Here is a 23,678-nt window from a genome sequence, read left to right as displayed (position 1 = left end):
GAGTTCTGTCCACTGGTCAAATTCAGGAAGCTGTAGTTGAAAATGATACAACTGTAACTTTACTGAGATGAGATGGGCCTCTTTAACCTGAGCTGGCAGCAGATCAACAGCCTATCAGGAGACAGCATCCAACAGCAGCACAATCTGCCCATCCCCAGGTGTTAATGGCCCAATAGGAGCAGCAACAACTTTAAAACAGTTACTACAACTGATCTAGGCATATGTTATGGTGTATTTAAAAATATATTGTCTTTCTTCTGACTTTGAGTACTTTTATATTTCACCACACACATGCAAGGAAAATCTATTTAAATATACACAATTCATGTGAAAATATACATATAAAACAGAAAAAAACAACAACAAAACATAAAATACAGTACAAGGATAAAATAAATCAAGTTAAATGAAAGTCAGCTGTTTAGTTTCGATTCAAAGATAAAACCTAAAATAATTATATATTTTATTTTCAGTATTAATGGATAATAGGGTTGTGTGTGTGTGTGTGTGTGTATAAAATGTGTATTATGATCTGACACCTACAGTATGGACATTTCATTTATATTTATTTTCTAAAATAATCACCTGTCTTATTAATTACCTTAAGTCTATTTATAGACATATTTCTGTTTAGTTATTAGTCTTGTGAATGGTTTTCTTTTTTTTCCAATATTTTTATGATATTTTTTTGTGCTTCTATTTCCTTTATTATATACATTTTTTATTTTGACAACAGACATTCTAAACAGACACCTTCCTATGTCATTCCAAATTGTGTTTTTAGACAGACCATTCTATAAGACAAATTTTTAAACAAAAGTATATAATTCAACAACTTTACTACTCCCATTCAGCAGTGTCCTGGCAATTTCTTTTCTATAAATCTTCACCGCTGAGGCCTTGTTGGCGAACATCAAAGACTCCCCAGCCAGGATTTTTTCTGCATACTAATATGACACAGAATTATGGATTATGGATTTGTCAGTATATGCTGTTGTACATAAATACACGAGTAATGTGTAAGCCAATTGAGTATTTTTACATACTTGACACATGTAAAATATTTTGCTTTAACAACTACTAAACAGTAGACAGCAGTATAGCCAATGAGAGACAAAAACAAACTTTTTTTAAGCACAAATACTCCACATGAACTGCTGTCTTTTTGGTGACTGTGTGGAGCTGTGTCGGCTGTCCACCTGGAAGAAATTACTCCTCTTTTTCTCATAAATGCCCTAAAAAGGCAGGCAAATGTAAAATTATGGCAATTGCATATTTCAGTTTGTATTAAAATAGATTTTTTTATAAACAACAGTCACCTTGTGGACTCCAAGCACTGTTTAATCTTGCTGGCTTCAGTTCCCAGGGGATCAAGCACAAGGCTCTTTTTCTGGTCCGGAAAGATGGCCTGTAGATTGTTGTATTATGATGTATTTTTTATATTATTTTAGATTATATTATCATCATCATGTTTCACAGCTATTGTGAGTAATTTTTACTTACCACCAAAATCCAGTGACCAGGTTCATGAACAGCTCCCAAAATTACCCCATACTTTGTTGAGTCACACTAATACAGATAACATTTATTTACAAAAATAGTGAATAAAACCTATTTAGTGACAATCCACCTAAAAAAGCAACCCCCACCCACCCCAAACCCTGTGCCTACCTTCAGTCTTGAATTTTTTTCCACCATATCCTTGTCATCTCAAATAAATCAATATTAATTGGCTTTTTGGCCCTTGTTTCATTGTTTAGTTTTACTTTGTGAGCAAGGTATGCATTCATGACCTGTTTGCCAGAAAACAAGTTAGTATATGAAGGTAAACCAGTTAAGGATAGCAGATTTAACTTGCATACAAATTATATACAATACAATTAGACAAATATTTTGTTTATTCAGCTCACCTCACTTTCAAGCTGTTCACTGGGAGCTGTTTTTGCAATGTCCCAATAAAACAGCTTGTAGGTCCCCATTCGGGACAGCAGGACGTGTGCCTTTTGGCCTCTTCTATGCCTTTGTGTTAGAAAAAGTAATTGAAATAGTTTCACCATAGTATACAAATGTACATATATTTACATATTTATAACTATATTTGAATAGAAACAGATTATTATGTTTAAAAAGAAATTAAAAGTTACATACATTTTTCTTTAAAAGTGGATGCATCAGAAGATGATGGAAGGCAAGTAGAGTTATGAGCAGCTGAAAGAAGAGGTGAGAAAGTGGCAAAAGGAGAAGAAGATGGAGGAGAGAGAGCAGCCAGAGGAGAGGAAGCTACTGGAGGAGAAGATGGAAAAGATGGACCAGAAAGAGCAGCTGGAGAACAGAGAGCAGCTGGAGGAGAATATTGAGCAGGTGAAGGAGCGACGGCAGTGGGAGGACAAGATTGAGAAGCTGGAGCAGAGAGAACAACTGGAAGAGAAGCTGGAGGAGAGGGAACAGCTGGAGGAGAAAGCAGCTGGAGAGAAAAATGGAGTAGAGGGAGCAGCTGGAGGAGAAGCTGGAGTAGAGAGAGCAGCTGGAGAAGAGAGAGCAGCTAGAGGAGAAGACTGAGCAGATGGAGGAGAGAGAGCAGCTGGAGGAGAAGCTGGAGTAGAGAGAGCAGCTGGAGAAGAGAGAGCAGCTCGAGGAGAAGACTGAGCAGATGGAGAAGAGAGAGCAGCTGAAAGAGAAACTAGAGCAGAGAGAGCAGCGGGAGAAGGAGGAGAAGGTAGAGGAGAGAGAACAGCTGGAGGAGAGAAAGCAGCTGGGGGAGGAGGAGAAGATATAGGAGAGAGAGCAGCTGGAGGAGGAGAAGAAGAGGAGGTTGCACTCGTTGGCTCAGAGGGTTGCTGATGTTGACTCCTCAGATTTCGAGGTACTCTTGGTGTCTCCTCATGGTGGTGCTTCAATTGGTCTATGTTAATCTTTTTTGTGGATCGACCCTCCGAATCCACAAGATCAACACTCTTCCCTTGTATTTTGGTCACCACAAAGGTCCAAAATACTCAGGGTCTAGTTTCCCCCCTTTCCTCTGCTCACTCCGGACATTTCTTCCCCACACTTTTGCTCCCACCTGAAGGTTAAATTGTGCCTTCTTTGACAGCCTTTTTCTTGTCCTTGCGATAGATTTATTTACATTATCTTCAACAATGTTCATGATTTTTTCATGTCGTTTGATGTCAATGGCAATGTCTTCAGTGAAGTCATTTTCAAATGAACCAACAAGCTGTGGAAAATGGTAATAAATAACTTAGCTTAACATAGCAATGACATAAAAAGAATCCAGAATATTTACAACAAAATACCTCAAAATGTTCAGGGACTTCGCATGGAGAGCGTGCCTCTCTTCCAAACATCAAGTAAAATGGGGAGAATTGGGTGGTCAGCTGCTTCTTTGTTCGAAGTCCTAACATGGCAGCATCCAAATACTGGTCCCAAGTATTTGGTTTGTCCTGTACCAGTTTAGATAGGACCCTAAAAGCATGTGATAAAATAAAGAGAAGGCTGTACAAATATACAGTTGAAGTCAAAGGTATTAGCCCTCCTGTGACATTGTAACTCTTTTTAAAGAAATGCAAAATTCTGTCAAATGTTTATAAATAAGTTCCACTTAACATAGTTTTAAACACAATAGTTGTAATAACTAATGATGAGTAATTATTTTTTTGTCTTTGCTATGATAACAGTACATAATATTTTACTAGTTATCTGCAAGATGATAGTGTTTAGCTTAAAAGGTGTCATTTAAAGACTTGAAAAGATTTAGGAGAAGCAACAATTATTAAAGTATACCTAAATTAAACAGTAACTACTTTTTCCAGACAATAAGTAATTTAATCACTGTATATTTACCCTGAAACTACACTGTAAAAAAAGTTGACTCAACCTAAAATCTTAAGGCAAAAAACTTCGGAACATTTTTGAGTTGACTTGACTTGAACCCACTTAATGCACTTGACTCAATTTAAGTTGAGTAAACTCAAAAATGTCCTGCAGTTTGGTGCCTTACAATTTTAAGTTGAGAACTTTTTTACAGTGTACTTTATAGCCAACAATGTTCATTGTACCTGTCAGTGAGTTTTTAGCTGTGGTTTATTAGTGTAAATGTGTATTAAAGTAGATGCATTATTCACCTTTGTATGGTGCCATTGAGCCTCTCCACCAACCCGTTGGTCTGAGGGTGGTATGGGGCACAGAGGCTTCTTTTAATTCCAAGAACTCCACAGACCTTAGTTTTGATCTACATAATGATATGACAATAATATTTTAAATTTTAAGAGTTATAACTTAAAACTTTTAAAGCAGAGCATCATGCAGTTCATAACTGAGCTGACAAAAATACTCACAGTATTGGTAAATTCTCTTCCCTGATCAGTTAGTATCCGTTTTGGCACTTCGTACTGGTATACAAATTTGAGAATACAATTTGTAACCTCTGCAGCTGACTTTGATGTCAGAGGATAAGCCTGGGCTCATTTGGTGCAATAATCAACTATTACACATATGTACTGATTGTTCTGGTCAGACTTCACCACCTTTCCAATAAGGTCCATTCCAACCAGTTCAAATGGACACTTGGTCCGTCATCAGACAAGAACAGAATTATTTTCACATTTATCAACAAAACTGAGAAGAAAAAAATACATAACAATCATCAATCAATTTAAATAAGCCCTTACTAAGGAAAAAGGCCTTGTTTTTTTATGCTTACCTTATGTAGTACTGCTAGAGAGGTGTGTCTAACACTTAAAAAATCACTTAAACTGAAAAGACCATAACTTGTTTATGCTTAAATTATTATTATTTTTTTTCAGATTCAGGGAAGGCCTGGAATGTTTGCATCTTCTGCAACATTTGGAAAAACATCCAAGTCTCTTTTGAGAAATTTTGATGTTTAAAGAGAAGCCACTGACAGCAAAAGACTTAGCGGAGCTCTTCATCCCGCAGCTGTCACCAGTTGGCACTAACAAAAGGACCCTAGAAAACAGGATTGTTTGTTTCTGGAGGGACTGGCTTCTAGATATGGAAGGTAATAAATATACAATTGGTTATATCAGAGGTCTTTAACCTTGTTCCTGGTATCCTGTAAAGTTTATTTCCTACCGGATTTAGTGCACCTGACTACAATTTTCAAGCTGTCTTGGGGAGCTTAATTGGCCACTTTAGGTGTGTTTGATAAGGGTTGCAGATAAACTCTGAGATAATGAGTCCCCAGGAACAGGGTTGAAAACCACTGGGTTATATTAGGGCCTTCTCACACTATGCTATCCGAACCGTGCCCAGGCTCATTTCCCGGATCGTTTTTGAAGTGTGAGTGCGCTGAATTGGGAAGAGGTGGGCCAGTGCTTGTGTGTGAGTGCAAAACGCGCCAGAGCCTGAAACTGAAAGCGAGACGTAACTTATAAGGAACTGTTTGATATGGATTTATTAATCATTCTTGCTGTTCAGTGAAGGCAAACTGTTGTAGATTATTAAAGACCCTCACTGCACGACAGCTGCACCTTTAGCAAACCTCATAATAGGGTATATGCCGAGCTAATGTTGTTCCTATACTGATAAACTTCCAGTGACCTTTTATTGAGTTTTGTTTTTTTCCATTTTATGCGGTCCCCTTTACAGCATCGATGTTGTAATGTAATTAAAATACAATCAGTTAAACAGACTTTGGCATCCAATTTAGTTGTTCAAGCATAAAACGAAACAATTTTGTGATGGCAATCAGTTTACCAGAAGCAATTTACCCAGGTTACTGCCAAATTAAATGTCCTATTGGCATGTTAGCATATACCTATTAGCATATATCTTGTTCCTGCAGCACGAGAACTCAGGGCCGGAGTGGGACTCCTTTTCAGCCCTGGAGTTTAAGCCTTAGACCGGGCCACCTCAGTTCATGACTGACTATATCAATTCAGTTGCTAATGACACTATCACATCTTTTTCAAGAAAACAGCTGGTTTAGAACTTCAAATGTTCAACAACCCTAACAGTATTACATGTCTTAACAATAATAATAAAAAAAAATTATAATTATTCAGATGAGGTTCGAACACTGGTCGGCAGCATCGTAACACATTGTGCTAACCACTGGACCACAATGGCACTGTTGCAGTGGGAATAAAAAATAAACATTGCCCCCGCAAGACTCTTAACCACAGTATTATTTTCTATTGATGGCTTAATCTTTTTCTCGCCTTTTTAGATTTCTGATCAAGTTATGTCAGATTTATTGATGTAGTGAATCATTTGATTTTCATTGAGCAGGTGTAATATTCATTATTTGAATTGTTATATTCACTAAGGTGCCGCTGTTTGGGGTGGAATGATAGTTATGTCATCATTAACCTGCAGGCTGCATTTTGCTAAGGGGGCAGCAAGAAAATAAATAAAAAGTGCGTAGCTGCAGGTAAATAATGAATAAAAAGAGTAAGGCTATGGTCAAATAAATAAATGAAAAAAAGTGCGACTGTTGAAAGTGCAAGCAGCTAGGGACACCGGCCCTAGCCGGAATAAACGGATCGGCCAACCGGGAATTCTACCGGTCCTCCCAATTAGCCAATCCAGGCCTGCAAGGACTTCATGATCGTTTATGAGCGTCAAAAGTGGCTAATCTGTTCTACAAAATATTTGACTGCATATCAAATGACTAAAACGATATAACTGAAGAAATCACCTCTGTGCTGAGCGAAATCGCTTACTAAGCAGCGCAGCATCGATGACGTAAGCATGCCCAGGCTTGAATGTAATGTGAGTGCGGGCCATCGGGGGAGACGGGAGGGGGACAAGCGTGCTTTGGCCTGGTTCAAGGCAACTGTACATAGTGTGAGTACGGCCTTATACATGGTTTACATTCTGTAACATTATACAATTGTTATGTGCTTTCTTTCCTCTCCAATGTTTTTTTTTCAAGGTTGCCAGCCACCACCAGTGTTTTTAATGATTTTCATCTAATTTTCATGACCCCCACAATGTTTTGTTGCACGAATATCTGCACAAAAAATATTTCAAAATAGACACCAGATGTTCTGCTTTTACACACAAAAAAAACTTATTCTAGCTTCATGTATTACATGGTTATAGGTGTGGTTATAATCACATATATAAAAAATAAAATTAAATTGATTCTGTCTTTTTTTCTTTAGTTCTTTGATGTTTGTGATTATACATTATTAGTTCATGACATTATAAGACCATAGATTGCTATAGAAACAGTGTTCTATGAGCACATATGACTGCACATAACACACACACACACACACACACACACACACACACACACACACACACACACACACACACAGCTGTGGTTGTAAATGTGTGTGTTCTTGTGTTCAGATGTCTGTTTCCTCACTCTGGATCCAAACACAGCACACACTCAACTCATTCTGTCTGAGGAGAACAGAGAGGTGAAGAGTGTGAGAGAGAATCAGCCGTATCCTGATCATCCACACAGATTTGATTATTATCGTCAGGTGTTGTGCAGAGAGAGTGTGTGTGGACGCTGTTACTGGGAGATTGACTGGAGTGGAGATTATAGTGTGTATATATCAGTGTCATATAAGAGCATCAGGAGGAAGGGAAGAGGTGTTGAGTGTTGTTTTGGATATAATGCTCAGTCCTGGAGTTTGCTCTGCTTTTCCTCCAGTTTCTCATTCAGTCACAATGACACACGCACTGATCTCCCAGTGAAGCCGCTCAGCAGGAGAATAGGAGTGTTTGTGGATCACAGTGCAGGAACTCTGATCTTCTACAACATCTATAGAGACACAATGAGCCTCATCCACTCAGTCCAGACCACATTCACTGAGCTGCTCTGTGCTGGGTTTATTGTTGGTTCTGGATCATCAGTGAAACTGAGCTGAAGACTGACGAGAGATTTACCCAGAATCCTCTGCAGGAGCAGTCAGCAGCAGTGTGTGTGTGTGTGTGTGTGTGTGTGTGCGCGCGCGTGTGTGTGCGTGCGTGCGTGCGTGCGTGCGTGTGTGTGTGTGTCTCAGTCTTCATCAGTGTCATCATTGATGTTGATGAAGTGTCCTCCAGGATGCTGCTGTGTTGATCTTCTTCATTGTTTCTCTGTTGTTTGAGCAAAAATAATAAAAGTCAATGTCAAATCCACTGCTGATATTAGAATGTGATGATGAACATGGAAATGTCTGAATCCTGTCTGAATCTCTGTCAAATCTTGAATTGTAGTGGTTTTCTTGGTTTTTCTCTTACTAAATCAAACTCAGTCTGGAGGTTATGAATATCAGAAGAATATACTTTATTGTCGACAACAAAGGAGAACTTTCAGGAGACCCCCAGTAGCATCTCTGTCTGAAAAATTCTGACTCACTGATGGTCTGGCCTGCTTATATACAAGTCTGCAGCTACTCTTCACATTGTTCTATACTTGTCACACAAGATCCCACCTAGTTTAACCCTTGACCCCAAATTCCACCTCTGTCATCTGTTTTTGTCTTAGTTCAACATTTATTACACAAGACCCCCCTAGTTTAACCCTTGACCCCAACCTGTTAACCATATATCTTATTCATCTATACGTCTCTGTTTACACATATGTTGCTCTATTCTTATCCATTTCCTGAGACACCTTAGTTGCTTACTCAGGCTTTCTCCTGCTCTCTTCTCATCCACTTCTCGTGACCCTTAGTGGTTTCCTCAGGCCCTTTCCCCTTACATAACACTTTACTTGTTTTAATGGTAGGCAAATCTACAAGCAGATTATACACATAATATTTGAATATATAGATTAATTTAACACTTTAAAGAGTATAAAATCCACTTCATATAATCCCTCCTCTTAAGACTTCAAGTCTTAATCTTCTTGCTTTTGGCCCATAGTGCAACTCCATGATCTAGCCCTCAGCCATACTACGTAATGACAAATATATGTCACAGTATTATTACAAATGACCAGATCATGTAATTGCACTTTGGAATAGAATCACGCCAAACCTCTGTGCCCACTATTGACGAGGACACAGTAAAAGACTTGATTCTATTTTGTTGATATCATAAAAAGTAGTATTTTAAGCATACAATTAGTTATCTATTTGCTTCTGGGGGTCATAATTATTTAACATACAGTAAAGAATAAAACTAAAACAAAAAATAAACATGCACAATCTCCCAATCTAGGGTCACAACACAATATTTTAATCTAACACCCACAAAACATAATCCGTAGAGTACGTTGATCTTTAGCTCAGATACTTTGCGTATCGTAGAGAGCCGCCGTTTTGGGGTAGAGGTTACTAGCACTTAACACCCAAGGCATGAATCCTCTTCATCATCCTCTTCTTTATCTAAACTATAAAAATTTTTAGCACTAGTTCATCTTTTTGACCCTAAATCTGGCACATACTTGCGAGCATTCTTTGTTTCGTTCTAGCCTTAAAAAGTGTTGCTAGAGACTTTATGTTGAGAGTCTGTAACCTGAAGTTGTGGTGATTATCATCACTTGAATTTGTGGCACCTTCTGTATTTCTCACTCAGGTATATTATCAGAGTTACTCTTTTAACTGTTCTGATGAACTGCTTCTGCCACACTTTGCAATTCGTTGGTTTGAGCTTTGGGATTTTCTGCCTCCTCTGTTTCCTGTTAACTTTCTCTTGCTGGAGTTTTTTCCTTTGGCACCCTTGTGCAGTGTCTCCGATGGTACCCAGTTGATGGCATCCCCTTTGGCAACCTTGGCATAAGGTCCATTTCTCCTGATTTCACTCCACTTTCTCCAGAAAACCTCAGATATACTCGATCACCGGATTAATCTTCTGCTTCTGGTCCATTCTGGTTTCCTGTACAGATATTGCTTTGCACATGGCAGTTAGTTTCCTCATAAAAGACCAAACGTCTTTCCAATGCATTATAAATGTTCTCCAAACATTCCACAAGGTTAAATACGAGATTACATGCAAGGGTCGACCCAATAGTACTTCATGCAATGTTAGTTGCTTGTTTCTGTCAGTTTTCATGCAATCACTTATTAATGCAAAAGGTATATTATTTTAACACATCTTGTTAAACTAGGCCTTTATGAATCATCTTTAGCTCTTTCAATCATTCCTTACAATTATGTATAATTTCTCAATTTTCTTTATTTCCAATACTTTATCAATTCATTTATTTATCTATTCACTGAATCACATATCCACTTATTTATTTACTTAATTACCTTTATTCACTTTAATTAACTTTCATTACTCTAATTTATTTATAAATGTAGACACATTATTTGAACTTTCTTCAGAGGTTATTCCAAATCTGAGACTTCTCTTGTCTTAAATATAATAACTGTTCCTTCTTCCCTGCTCTGCTGATGGAATTACCTTCACTCATCTACCACAACTATCATGCCCAAAAGCTTGTATCTCTTGCCCTAAGCTAATTTTATCATTTCACAACATCCACAATCAAGTTCTTGAATATCCCCTTAGGCCTATTGCTGATCTTTTACTCACATTCTACTTTGCTCAAATGCCACATGTGTACAACAATTCACTAATCAATGCATTCAAAAAGGCGATCATTATCCTTGGTGCTCAATTTTCTTTACCACTTCACCCTTGATTCAAACCATGTACATCTCAAATGCCAATCTATTAAAATGCTGTTGCCTCAACAATCGGTTCTTTGTATGTATTACATAAATCTTATTTGTCTTTTTCGTTCACCTCTAATGCTACATATATTGTTCATAGATACTAGTATGTTGTTTAATTTCCACTATCATCTAATTGAGGTTGTGACTCTATACTAGTGTTAGACCTGCTACCCTATTTTCTTTAATGAAAAATAAATTTCTTATTTATCATCTTATCAGTTATTATTGCATCTAGATTAGATACAGAATTTTGTTAACACTAAACCCCTCATCCCTAAAAAGTTTTATTTCTGTCTTTTACTTAGCTTGAGCTAGATGTACCTGCAGATAACTAAACCCTACACGTTACAATATCCATCACGAAATATTCTAAATCCTTCTATGCATTCTAATGTATGTATAACAGCCTATTTACTTTAAGTGTAGCCAAGTGTCTACCCTCCTCTGATAATTAACTGAACAAAAATCAATTACTTACTTTAACATTTTTGGAATCCAAACTAACAAATTTAAGTACAGTGCGTGTTAGGAACCTCAGCTAAGAAATTCTCTATTACTGACTGTTCAGAAATCATAAATTTTACAACATCTAGTTTTGCCTGTTTTGACTAATGCCATCATCAAAAATTAAATTAAAATCCATTTTATTAGTTACCTACACCATCACAACCGAATTTAAATTGACTTTTAATTAGAAATGCCATAACATATCTAAATGTTTCTAATATTGCTATGTTCTCAAAAGTTTCAATAATGCCTATTCCAGCATATAACAGACCTGCATCTGGTTTAATTTTAATTAATCCTCCCTATGCTGGTTAATTTTGTTTTCCCTTAATGTCCTGAACTCATAATAATTATTAAAACTTGACACCTAAGTAATTTCTTATTTCTGAGCTATTTCTTATTTTGCATTTTCTATTAATTAACATTTTTCACTTTTCAGCATTTTCAGCTCCTAATTCCTTCCTGTTCTCACATCAAACTGGTTATTCATAAACTTTTGTTGTAATTTTCTACAAGTTGACTGAAAAATCACTGGATTTCTTTATAGGTTCCTCTCTATCTGATCTGATTATTCATCTTTAGTCCTTAATCCTTTTTGCTTTTAATTATTTCTTCACATATGTAAAACAACCTATTTTCTGTTTTTAAACACTTTTCTCTTTCAAATATTATTTTAGTACATTTAGAATAGTTACTTTTTGACCTATTCAGTATTGTGAATTCATTTCACTTTTTTTTTCATTCTCTTCAAGTATAAATCACTTTTCTGTCTTAATCTCTGACATAATTTTTTCTCTCAAATCTTGGTTTAGTTTACTCAAAATAAGTTTTCCCTAATTTTAACCTAAATACTTAACTCCAACTTCTAACCCAAATTATTATTTTTTTCAGTTATCAAAAACTGTATTTTATTATCTTTTTTATCACCACCATGCATTATAATTTATCCTCTCATGTTCAATAATCTCTATGAGTTAACCTATGAAAATGAACCAAAATAATTTAACATTCTTCATAATTTATCATTTCAACCTTACACATTTAAATCTTCATCGTACATTATCATCTAAGACTTTTCTTACAGTTTACATGATACTTTTCTTTTTATCATATTGATAGGAGTCTGATTTGATACAAGAATGGGTAGCTACACTTTTGCTCTTATTTTGCCCTCTGAGTGGTCACATTGTACTCAATTTGGACTATAGGTCGACTGCTTTGAGATGGACTGCCAGACTCCCCCTCCTCACACTCTGAGTAGACAACTGGTTCATAGATTGGTGTAGTCTTTTCTGTGGTGTCCATATCAGGGCACAGTGTTTCCCCCTTCTTTCTTAGTGCTGGCTTCTTTCATTGAGCTGTTGTAAAGTTCTGGTGGAGCGCTTTTTCTCTTTGATCAGTTCATCATTAGCTTGTTTGCCTCTTTTTAGTGTCTCTGAACATAAGTGGCCTTTCCAGTCCTCAGTAATTCCTGGGCATGCAGTGTCTGCCTCACTGCTTTCACAAATGTCCACAGCCAACAGTTTGTCCATTGTGTTTTTCAAACACCTTTTCCATTTGCCAGTGCACTCAGAGATGTCTAGTAGGTAAGAGACCACAGACCCACAAAGTCCATCCCTATGTCCTCTTAAGTAATATATGGAATTTAGCTCATAAAAGTCTTTCCTTCTTTCCCATTTTTTTTTCATCAAATGAAGACTCCTCTCATCTATTTTCTCCTCTTTACGGTTTAACAGTTTATTTTTCTCTAATTCACACTCATTTTATCATATGTAAATGTTTAATTTTCTATTTCTTCAGTGTTCTTCTAAATAATTTCTTTAGCTTCAGATTATGCTTTACTTTACATTTCTCCTCATCTATGCTAATGTTCCTTTACTAACCACTCATTTTTACATTGTAACATTTTCTATACTCAGTTTCTATTTTTTCACTGCTTACATCAAATGTTTCTTCTGTTTGCCATTTGTCATTATCTTATCTTTTATTTTCTGTCACATATTTTAGTATTGCATTTTTTATTTCCATATCTGTTTTTCCATACCTGATTTAATTCAACAATACTACATGGTGGCCCAATATCTGGAATAACTGTTAAAAATCATTACTGCTATAGCTCAGGGTTCATATTAATTAAACTCACATATTTATTTACTAAAAGCATTTTTCATTTTTGGAAGTGCAATGCATACTTATCAATTTAGCTTCTTAATGCATAAACTTTAACATTTATTTTTCAACTCATTCTAACGCATTCTTTAACATTTACCTAGCTCCTATGATTTTCATCTAAATCACTTTACTTTACTACAAATAGATGATGGCTTAGATCTTATGTAGCTGACTTTGAGAAAGATGAAACAAACATTTGTATTGCCCTTAAATACAAACAAATTCTCTAAAGTCAATTATTTCTTCAAATTGTTACTGCTTTTTACTTTTTATCTTATCTGTTCAATGTGCCTATATTGTAAGCATATTACGTCTATTTTTATCCTTGAAACAGTGGACTTATTTTTTCTATTTCTATTTTATTCTTTTTCCTTTCCGTAATTTGAGCTTTTAGCTCTTAGGTTTTCTTATACATTTCTTATACATTTTACAGCTTACACATTTTCTAATTAAATCTTCAGTTAATCAATATTAATTTTTCAAGTTTTCTTTTTCTTTCTTATTCTCAATCAAAGAACTAACTTATATGTTTTTTATTCATACTTATTTAGTAAATCTATTTGTTTATTAATACATTCTTTTACTCCATACTTCCTTTATCTCTCTATATATTGATCACTATGGCTTCATTTATTCTTTTTCATTAGTAAAGTTTCAAACTCTTTTCTATATAATATAACTCTATTATTAGTACTTTCTCAGTTCATTTATCTTACTATACTACTTTATAATTTGTCTATTCATTAATAACTTATATTCTATCCAAATTATGTTAAAGTCTATGTCATTATTTTATCTATAGTTTGATCTCCTCTCATTAACTCTCCTCTTCTCTGTTTTCCTAGTGCTGTAAATAGGCAATCTATTGTTCACACATGGACACCATAAATCTCTCTCTTACCCCCATCCTGGAGCAGACTGTCTTTCACTCATTGCTATGTCAGGAATTTCAGTTCACTCTGCCTATTGTTCTTTTTTTTTAACATATTCAAACTTAAAACACAAAGATAATTTCAGAAAAATGTTTATTCTTCTGCTTTTTACTCTGTGTTTTTTAAATGCACATGTTCCATTAGTTTTAATTTAGGAAACTCCTTTCTTTCTATCATAATCTCTTCTCTTAAACTGCATCAATCACTATTCCTATTGTTCTTTAAATCACACCACACATATGCAGCCCTCCTTTTATATTATAATATACTATAATCATTATTTTAACCTACTCCTTATTGAAAACATACTTTTAAACACATTCACACTTCTAATCTTATTACTTTTCCTCTTCTCATTCACTCCTCTCCTCCAACTCAGTGTAACAGGAGCTGCATCCCCCCATCCTCATTCCATTCAAGGAGGAGGAAGGCAGTCTTCTCTGCCCACCAATGTGGACTATTTTGCCACAATCTGAAGCAGCAAATACACAAACACTTCAATTAAATAAATACTCTACACTACACTCCTCTTGAGTGACCTGTCCGAGCAGCCCTCTAACCTTAGAGCGGTAACCACAGACTTTCGCCTACCCATGCAGCCCTTTGTTTATCTCATTTAACAAAGCGGTATCGTAGGTCTTAGCGCGCATCTCTCTACTTTAATCTGCTTTAATCTCTTAACTGTTACCACACATTAAGGACTCTCTCTTAAAATTTATAAATGCTCTATGCATTTCTTACATCATTATTAATTTCCCAAATCTGGGTAACAGTTACTAGTTAATGTTTATCCTATCCATCAAGGCCCACTTAGGAAAACACAGATCATTTGCATACCTTACTCTGCTTTAATCTCTTAACTGTCACCACACATTAAGAACCCTCTCTTAAAACTTATAAATGCTCTATGCATATCTTATATCATTAATAATTTTCCAAATCTGAGTAACAGTTACTAGTTAATGTTTATCCTATCCATCAAGGCCCTCTTAGGAAAACACAGATCATTTGCATGCAAATTATTTTTCTTCTGTTATTCAAAACCCCTTTTTTCTTTAATATCTTTTTTACATTTACTTTTAATTCTTTAAAGCTGGAGAAACAGTTCAAGTGTATTTACCTGTACAAGCAGGTCCTGGCAGAAAAAACACAAACTAATAAGCATAAAATCGCTTACCGTTTTTTATTGTGGCCACATATTTGTGTTTTCTCTCCAGTCCAGCATGCACAGCAACACCAGTCCTGCTCCTTTCCAGCCCACCCAGGGACGCCAAATGTAGTGGTTTTCTTGGTTTTTCTCTTACTAAATCAAACTCAGTCTGGAGGTTATGAATATCAGAAGAATATACTTTATTGTCGACAACAAAGGAGAACTTTCAGGAGACCCCCAGTAGCATCTCTGTCTGAAAAATTCTGTCTCACTCAAATTATAGCCTGTTTAAATAGTCTTCTACACCAGTTTTTTTCTTTGTTCTCCATATGTTACACAAGATTCCTCCTACTTTAACCCTTGACCCCAAATTACACCTCTGTCATCTGTTTTTGTCTTAGTTCTACATATATCACACAAATTCCACCTAGGTTAACCCCTGACCTCAATTTCCACCTAGGTTAACCCCTGACCCAAACCTGGTAACTATATAACTTATCCAGTTCTTGTGATATGGTAATTCTTCTAATGGTATGCAAGTCTACAAGCAGATTATATACATACAATTTGAATATATATATTAACTTCACACTTTAAAGAGTATAAAATCCACTTCAACTGTGGCACAAAGGTTAGCGCTTATGACTACGGATCAGAAGGTTCTCGGTTTACGGAAACCAAGAAACTGTGTATGAGAGAGTGCGTAAGTGTATGAGTGGCACTTGTGCAAGCGGAGCAGGGACGTGCCAGCGATCAGAATGAACTGGAGTTTGTGCCAAGACTGGGTTTCAAGTGAGGCAGTTCCCATATGGTCTAGCGGTTAGGATTCCTGGCTTTCACCCAGGCGGCCCGGGTTCCACTCCCGGTATGGGAAGGCTTGAGTGCTTTTGCTTCTGTCCTTTTTGGCCAGCGGTCGGTCTGCAGCTACCTTATAGGATGTGGTTGTGGAACTTGCCCGTAAGCCTTCGATAGCTCAGTTGGTAGAGCGGAGGACTGTAGGTGGGATGATGGCAATCCTTAGGTCGCTGGTTCGACTCCGGCTCGAAGGACATCTTTTGCGCTCAGAGCCGCTTTCGTGCCTTCGCCAAGTGAGTTAACCACTCCTCAAAGTTCAGCATGGAGGTCAAAAGGAAGTTCCCTGACCGAGAATTGAACCCGGGCCGCGGCGGTGAGAGAGCCGAATCCTAACCACTAGACCATCAGGGAAGGTGTGCGTAAAGGTTGGCCTCAAGTCTAGCTGTGGGCCTCCACCCAGGTGTGCTGCAGCTGCTCTGACAAAAATAACTAACGTTTGCAACCTCCTCCCGGAGAAGAGAAAGTCTCAGAGCCTGGATCACAGTTCTTCTTGGGAGGGACTGTCACATGCTCGGTGTAAGAGCATCCTATCGACACCACAACATGCCATGACAACAAAGCAAAGCATGCTTTTAAGGAACTCCATGTTCACCGAGCCGTGTCCTCTTTCCAAGGACCATGCTAATGAGCACTGCTGATGCGGACTGGGCCAGTGGCGCAATGGATAACGCGTCTGACTACGGATCAGAAGATTCTAGGTTCGACTCCTGGCTGGCTCGTTCAGGATTTTTTTGCGTTGCTCTCAGTGCAGTGCGGTCGCGGTTTTCCCCTGCCGGAGTTGTTCGGTTCTACTCTGGAGTGAATCGAGTTTCTGGGGCCGCCAGCACAGAGCCTGTGGGGTGCTCTCCTGGGTTCAAAGGCTGCCCCAACCGCTCTCATGTCTTGGTCCCGTACATCCCTCAGGACTTCCAGAAGAAACCAGTACAGCCACTCTCCTGGGAAGACAGCAGTGACAGCTTGTAAACCAAAATGTTTGCTGTGAGGCTAAGGCGTTCTACTGCAGCACAGATACGCATTCCAAAAGCATACAATATTCAAAAACAAAGTGCCAACCTAAAACAAGATTGCAGTCAAAATGACCACCTCAGACAAGTGTGAGCAATGTTTCAGTCTCTGTTATACGTCGGCAAATATGCCACACAGTGCAGACGCTCATACTACTGAAAAGGAAGTTACCTGACTGAGAAAGGTATAAATAGAAATCGGAGCCTGCTCCAAACGACCTGGTCAGCCCCAAGTGGGCTGTAAAAACCTCCTGGAGTTTTCATTCATTTAATGTCTGGTACAAGACACTGCGTCCAACCAGTTATGTTTGAATGTCAAACCTACCCCAATCCTTAAACCAACCTCACAGTTTCCTGCTGTGTTTTATCAACCTCCCAACCTACCCCAACTCTTAACCCAACCTCACAGTAACAAACCTCCATGTGGGTTTCATTGATTCAATGTCTCGTACATGGCACAGAATACAACCTATCGCAGTTTATTAAAATCACACCTACCCCAGCCCTAGGCCCAACCACATGGTAACCTGCTGTGTTTTATTCAATTTTACTCCTACCCCAACCCTAAACACAACCTCAGAGTAAGCAGTTTATATATTTTTTTATTTTTATGAATGTCTACTACAGCTACATCAATCGCAAACCCAGCCTACGTGCGGTATAAGTGCCTACCACTTAGAGGTCATCCAGCCGACTTGCAGTGTAATCTCCTCCACTTGTAGGTCTCTGAGCTGCAGCAACACCTAAGGGCTCTGACACACAGACACAAAAGAAACCATTGCTTTTAACCTACTCTTGGAGAGGAGAGAGTCTCCGACCCTGGATCTCAGGTCTTCTATGGAGGGACTGTCAGGAATCCTGTAAGAGCATCCCATCCACACAACCTCTTGCCATAAAAACAAAGCAGAATGTGTGGTGAAGGAACTCCAGGTTGACAGAGCCTTGTCCTTGCTTCAAGCAAAGTGCTAACAAGGTGCTGAACAGAGTGACGGTGGCACAAAGGTTAGCGCTTATGACTACGGATCAGAAGATTCTCGGTTTATGGAAACCAAGAAACTGTGTATGAAAGAGTGCGTAAGTGTATGAGTGGCACTTGTGCAAGCGGAGCAGGGACGTGCCAGCGATCAGAATGAACTGGAGTTTGTGCCAAGACTGGGTTTCAAGAGTGGCAGTTCCCATATGGTCTAGCGGTTAGGATTCCTGGTTTTCACCCAGGCGGCGCGGGATCGACTCCCGGTATGGGAAGGCTTGAGTGCTTTTGGTTCTGTCCTTTTTGGCCAGCGGTCGGACTGCAGCTACCTTATAGGAAGTGGTTGTGGAACTTTGTTGTAAGCCTTCGATAGCTCAGTTGGTAGAGCGGAGGACTGTAGGTGGGATGATGGCAATCCTTAGGTCGCTGGTTCGACTCCGGCTCGAAGGACATCTTTTGCGCTCAGAGCCGCTTTCTTGCCTTCGCCAAGTGAGTTAACCACTCCTCAAAGTTCAGCATGGAGGTGAAAAGGAAGTTCCTTGACCGGGAATCGAACCCGGGCCGCGGCGGTGAGAGCGCCGAATCCTAACCACTAGACCACCAGGGAAGGTGTGCGTAAAGGTTGGCCTCAAGTCTAGCTGTGGGCCTCCACCCAGGTGTGCTGCAGCTGCTCTGACAAAAATAACTAACGTTTGCAACCTCCTCCCGGAGAAGAGAAAGTCTCAGAGCCTGGATCACAGTTCTTCTTGGGAGGGACTGTCACATGCTCGGTGTAAGAGCATCCTATCGACACCAAAACTTGCCATGACAACAAAGCACAGCATGTGTTTTAGGAACTCCATGTTCACCGAGCCGTGTCCTCTTTCCAAGGACCATGCTAATGAGCACTGCTGATGCGTACTGGGCCAGTGGCGCAATGGATAACGCGTCTGACTACAGATCAGAAGATTCTAGGTTCGACTCCTGGCTGGCTCGTTCAGGATTTTTTTGCGTTGCTCTCAGTGCAGTGCGGTCGCGGTTTTCCCCTGCCGGAGTTGTTCGGTTCTACTCTGGAGTGAATCGAGTTTCTGGGGCCGCCAGCACAGAGCCTGTGGGGTGCTCTCCTGAGTTCAAAGGCTGCCCCAACCGCTCTCATGTCTTGGTCCCGTACATCCCTCAGGACTTCCAGAAGAAACCAGTACAGCCACTCTCCTGGGAAGACAGCAGTGACAGCTTGTAAACCAAAATGTTTGCTGTGAGGCTAAGGCGTTCTACTGCAGCACAGATACGCATTCAAAAAGCATACAATATTCAAAAACAAAGTGCCAACCTAAAACAAGATTGCAGTCAAAATGACCACCTCAGACAAGTGTGAGCAATGTTTCAGTCTCTGTTATACGTCGGCAAATATGCCACACAGTGCAGACGCTCATACTACTGAAAAGGAAGTTACCTGACTGAGAAAGGTATAAATAGAAATCGGAGCCTGCTCCAAACGACCTGGTCAGCCCCAAGTGGGCTGTAAAAACCTCCTGGAGTTTTCATTCATTTAATGTCTGGTACAAGACACTGCGTCCAACCAGTTATGTTTGAATGTCAAACCTACCCCAATCCTTAAACCAACCTCACAGTTTCCTGCTGTGTTTTATCAACCTCCCAACCTACCCCAACTCTTAACCCAACCTCACAGTAACAAACCTCCATGTGGGTTTCATTGATTCAATGTCTCGTACATGGCACAGAATACAACCTATCGCAGTTTATTAAAATCACACCTACCCCAGCCCTAGGCCCAACCACATGGTAACCTGCTGTGTTTTATTCAATTTTACTCCTACCCCAACCCTAAACACAACCTCAGAGTAAGCAGTTTATATATTTTTTTATTTTTATGAATGTCTACTACAGCTACATCAATCGCAAACCCAGCCTACGTGCGGTATAAGTGCCTACCACTTAGAGGTCATCCAGCCGACTTGCAGTGTAATCTCCTCCACTTGTAGGTCTCTGAGCTGCAGCAACACCTAAGGGCTCTGACACACAGACACAAAAGAAACCATTTCTTTTAACCTACTCTTGGAGAGGAGAGAGTCTCCGACCCTGGATCTCAGGTCTTCTATGGAGGGACTGTCAGGAATCCTGTAAGAGCATCCCATCCACACAACCTCTTGCCATAAAAACAAAGCAGAATGTGTGGTGAAGGAACTCCGGGTTGACAGAGCCTTGTCCTTGCTTCAAGCAAAGTGCTAACAAGGTGCTGAACAGAGTGACGGTGGCACAAAGGTTAGCGCTTATGACTACGGATCAGAAGATTCTCGGTTTACGGAAACCAAGAAACTGTGTATGAGAGAGTGCGTAAGTGTATGAGTGGCACTTGTGCAAGCGGAGCAGGGACGTGCCAGCGATCAGAATGAACTGGAGTTTGTGCCAAGACTGGGTTTCAAGAGTGGCAGTTCCCATATGGTCTAGCGGTTAGGATTCCTGGTTTTCACCCAGGCGGCCCGGGATCGACTCCCGGTATGGGAAGGCTTGAGTGCTTTTGCTTCTGTCCTTTTTGGCCAGCGGTTGGACTGCAGCTACCTTATAGGATGTGGTTGTGGAACTTCCCCGTAAGCCTTCGATAGCTCAGTTGGTAGAGCGGAGGACTGTAGGTGGGATGATGGCAATCCTTAGGTCGCTGGTTCGACTCCGGCTCGAAGGACATCTTTTGCGCTCAGAGCCGCTTTCTTGCTTTCGCCAAGTTAGTTAACCACTCCTCAAAGTTCAGCATGGAGGTGAAAAGGAAGTTCCCTGACCGGGAATCGAACCCGGGCCGCGGCGGTGAGAGCGCCGAATCCTAACCACTAGACCACCAGGGAAGGTGTGCGTAAAGGTTGGCCTCAAGTCTAGCTGTGGGCCTCCACCCAGGTGTGCTGCAGCTGCTCTGACAAAAATAACTAACGTTTGCAACCTCCTCCCAGAGAAGAGAAAGTCTCAGAGCCTGGATCACAGTTCTTCTTGGGAGGGACTGTCACATGCTCGGTGTAAGAGCATCCTATCGACACCACAACTTGCCATGACAACAAAGCAAAGCATGCTTTTAAGGAACTCCATGTTCACCGAGCCGTGTCCTCTTTCCAAGGACCATGCTAATGAGCACTGCTGATGCAGACTGGGCCAGTGGCGCAATGGATAACGCGTCTGACTACGGATCAGAAGATACTAGGTTCGACTCCTGGCTGGCTCGTTCAGGATTTTTTTGCGTTGCTCTCAGTGCAGTGCGGTCGCGGTTTTCCCCTGCCGGAGTTGTTCGGTTCTACTCTGGAGTGAATCGAGTTTCTGGGGCCGCCAGCACAGAGCCTGTGGGGTGCTCTCCTGGGTTCAAAGGCTGCCCCAACCGTTCTCATGTCTTGGTCCCGTACATCCCTCAGGACTTCCAGAAGAAACCAGTACAGCCACTCTCCTGGGAAGACAGCAGTGACAGCTTGTAAACCAAAATGTTTGCTGTGAGGCTAAGGCGTTCTACTGCAGCACAGATACGCATTCCAAAAGCATACAATATTCAAAAACAAAGTGCCAACCTAAAACAAGATTGCAGTCAAAATGACCACCTCAGACAAGTGTGAGCAATGTTTCAGTCTCTGTTATACGTCGGCAAATATGCCACACAGTGCAGACGCTCATACTACTGAAAAGGAAGTTACCTGACTGAGAAAGGTATAAATAGAAATCGGAGCCTGCTCCAAACGACCTGGTCAGCCCCAAGTGGGCTGTAAAAACCTCCTGGAGTTTTCATTCATTTAATGTCTGGTACAAGACACTGCGTCCAACCAGTTATGTTTGAATGTCAAACCTACCCCAATCCTTAAACCAACCTCACAGTTTCCTGCTGTGTTTTATCAACCTCCCAACCTACCCCAACTCTTAACCCAACCTCACAGTAACAAACCTCCATGTGGGTTTCATTGATTCAATGTCTCGTACATGGCACAGAATACAACCTATCGCAGTTTATTAAAATCACACCTACCCCAGCCCTAGGCCCAACCACACGGTAACCTGCTGTGTTTTATTCAATTTTACTCCTACCCCAACCCTAAACACAACCTCAGAGTAAGCAGTTTATATATTTTTTTTATTTTTATGAATGTCTACTACAGCTACATCAATCGCAAACCCAGCCTACGTGCGGAATAAGTGCCTACCACTTAGAGGTCATCCAGCCGACTTGCAGTGTAATCTCCTTCACTTGTAGGTCTCTGAGCTGCAGCAACACCTAAGGGCTCTGACACACAGACACAAAAGAAACCATTGCTTTTAACCTACTCTTGGAGAGGAGAGAGTCTCCGACCCTGGATCTCAGGTCTTCTATGGAGGGACTGTCAGGAATCCTGTAAGAGCATCCCATCCACACAACCTCTTGCCATAAAAACAAAGCAGAATGTGTGGTGAAGGAACTCCGGGTTGACAGAGCCTTGTCCTTGCTTCAAGCAAAGTGCTAACAAGGTGCTGAACAGAGTGACGGTGGCACAAAGGTTAGCGCTTATGACTACGGATCAGAAGATTCTCGGTTACGGAAACCAAGAAACTGTGTATGAGAGAGTGCGTAAGTGTATGAGTGGCACTTGTGCAAGCGGAGCAGGGACGTGCCAGCGATCAGAATGAACTGGAGTTTGTGCCAAGACTGGGTTTCAAGAGTGGCAGTTCCCATATGGTCTAGCGGTTAGGATTCCTGGTTTTCACACAGGCGGCCCGAGTTCGACTCCCGGTATGGGAAGGCTTGAGTGCTTTTGCTTCTGTCCCTTTTGGCCAGCGGTCGGACTGCAGCTACCTTATAGGATGTGGTTGTGGATCTTCCCCATAAGCCTTCGATAGCTCAGTTGGTAGAGCGGAGGACTGTAGGTGGGATGATGGCAATCCTTAGGTCGCTGGTTCGACTCCGGCTCGAAGGACATCTTTTGCGCTCAGAGCCGCTTTCTTGCCTTCGCCAATTGAGTTAACCAATCCTCAAAGTTCAGCATGGAGGTGAAAAGGAAGTTCCCTGACTGGGAATCGAACCCGGGCCGCGGTGGTGAGAGCACCGAATCCTAACCACTAGACCACCAGGGAAGGTGTGCGTAAAGGTTGGCCTCAAGTCTAGCTGTGGGCCTCCACCCAGGTGTGCTGCAGCTGCTCTGACAAAAATAACTAACGTTTGCAACCTCCTCCTGGAGAAGAGAAAGTCTCAGAGCCTGGATCACAGTTCTTCTTGGGAGGGACTGTCACATGCTCGGTGTAAGAGCATCCTATCGACACCACAACTTGCCATGACAACAAAGCACAGCATGCGTTTTAGGAACTCCATGTTCACCGAGCCGTGTCCTCTTTCCAAGGACCATGCTAATGAGCTCAGCTGATGCGGACTGGGCCAGTGGCACAATGGATACCGCATCTGACTACAGATCAGAAGATTCTAGGTTCGACTCCTGGCTGGCTCGTTCAGGATTTTTTTGCGTTGCTCTCAGTGCATTGCGGTCGCGTTTTGCCCCTGCCGGAGTTGTT

General features: G+C 40.4%; 1 protein-coding gene and 14 non-coding genes across 15 annotated transcripts in view; 10 read left to right on the top strand and 5 right to left on the bottom strand.

Moving 5' to 3' along the window:
• Positions 1-23,678, bottom strand: part of LOC137491454 (protein NLRC3-like) — a 101,789-nt gene that overhangs the window by 27,527 nt on the left and 50,584 nt on the right. The gene's annotated exons all lie outside the window — the stretch shown is intronic.
• On the top strand, positions 16,153-16,224 carry trnae-uuc (transfer RNA glutamic acid (anticodon UUC)). The gene has a single exon. It is a non-coding gene; the product is annotated as a tRNA-Glu (tRNA).
• On the top strand, positions 16,313-16,399 carry trnay-gua (transfer RNA tyrosine (anticodon GUA)). Its single transcript is given in 2 exon segments — positions 16,313-16,349; positions 16,364-16,399. It is a non-coding gene; the product is annotated as a tRNA-Tyr (tRNA).
• Positions 16,485-16,556, bottom strand: trnae-cuc (transfer RNA glutamic acid (anticodon CUC)). Its single transcript has one exon. It is a non-coding gene; the product is annotated as a tRNA-Glu (tRNA).
• On the top strand, positions 16,852-16,924 carry trnar-acg (transfer RNA arginine (anticodon ACG)). Its single transcript has one exon. It is a non-coding gene; the product is annotated as a tRNA-Arg (tRNA).
• Positions 18,383-18,454, top strand: trnae-uuc (transfer RNA glutamic acid (anticodon UUC)). The gene has a single exon. It is a non-coding gene; the product is annotated as a tRNA-Glu (tRNA).
• Positions 18,543-18,629, top strand: trnay-gua (transfer RNA tyrosine (anticodon GUA)). Its single transcript is given in 2 exon segments — positions 18,543-18,579; positions 18,594-18,629. It is a non-coding gene; the product is annotated as a tRNA-Tyr (tRNA).
• trnae-cuc (transfer RNA glutamic acid (anticodon CUC)) lies at positions 18,715-18,786 on the bottom strand. The gene has a single exon. It is a non-coding gene; the product is annotated as a tRNA-Glu (tRNA).
• On the top strand, positions 19,082-19,154 carry trnac-aca (transfer RNA cysteine (anticodon ACA)). The gene has a single exon. It is a non-coding gene; the product is annotated as a tRNA-Cys (tRNA).
• On the top strand, positions 20,613-20,684 carry trnae-uuc (transfer RNA glutamic acid (anticodon UUC)). Its single transcript has one exon. It is a non-coding gene; the product is annotated as a tRNA-Glu (tRNA).
• Positions 20,773-20,859, top strand: trnay-gua (transfer RNA tyrosine (anticodon GUA)). The gene is given in 2 exon segments: positions 20,773-20,809; positions 20,824-20,859. It is a non-coding gene; the product is annotated as a tRNA-Tyr (tRNA).
• trnae-cuc (transfer RNA glutamic acid (anticodon CUC)) lies at positions 20,945-21,016 on the bottom strand. The gene has a single exon. It is a non-coding gene; the product is annotated as a tRNA-Glu (tRNA).
• trnar-acg (transfer RNA arginine (anticodon ACG)) lies at positions 21,312-21,384 on the top strand. The gene has a single exon. It is a non-coding gene; the product is annotated as a tRNA-Arg (tRNA).
• trnay-gua (transfer RNA tyrosine (anticodon GUA)) lies at positions 23,003-23,089 on the top strand. Its single transcript is given in 2 exon segments — positions 23,003-23,039; positions 23,054-23,089. It is a non-coding gene; the product is annotated as a tRNA-Tyr (tRNA).
• On the bottom strand, positions 23,175-23,246 carry trnae-cuc (transfer RNA glutamic acid (anticodon CUC)). Its single transcript has one exon. It is a non-coding gene; the product is annotated as a tRNA-Glu (tRNA).

The sequence above is a fragment of the Danio rerio genome, chromosome 4, assembly GCF_049306965.1.
Source record: "Danio rerio strain Tuebingen ecotype United States chromosome 4, GRCz12tu, whole genome shotgun sequence".
NCBI classification, from domain to species: Eukaryota; Metazoa; Chordata; class Actinopteri; order Cypriniformes; family Danionidae; genus Danio; species Danio rerio.
Note: the sequence above shows the minus strand (reverse complement) of the source record. Positions and strands in the feature narration are given on the sequence as shown.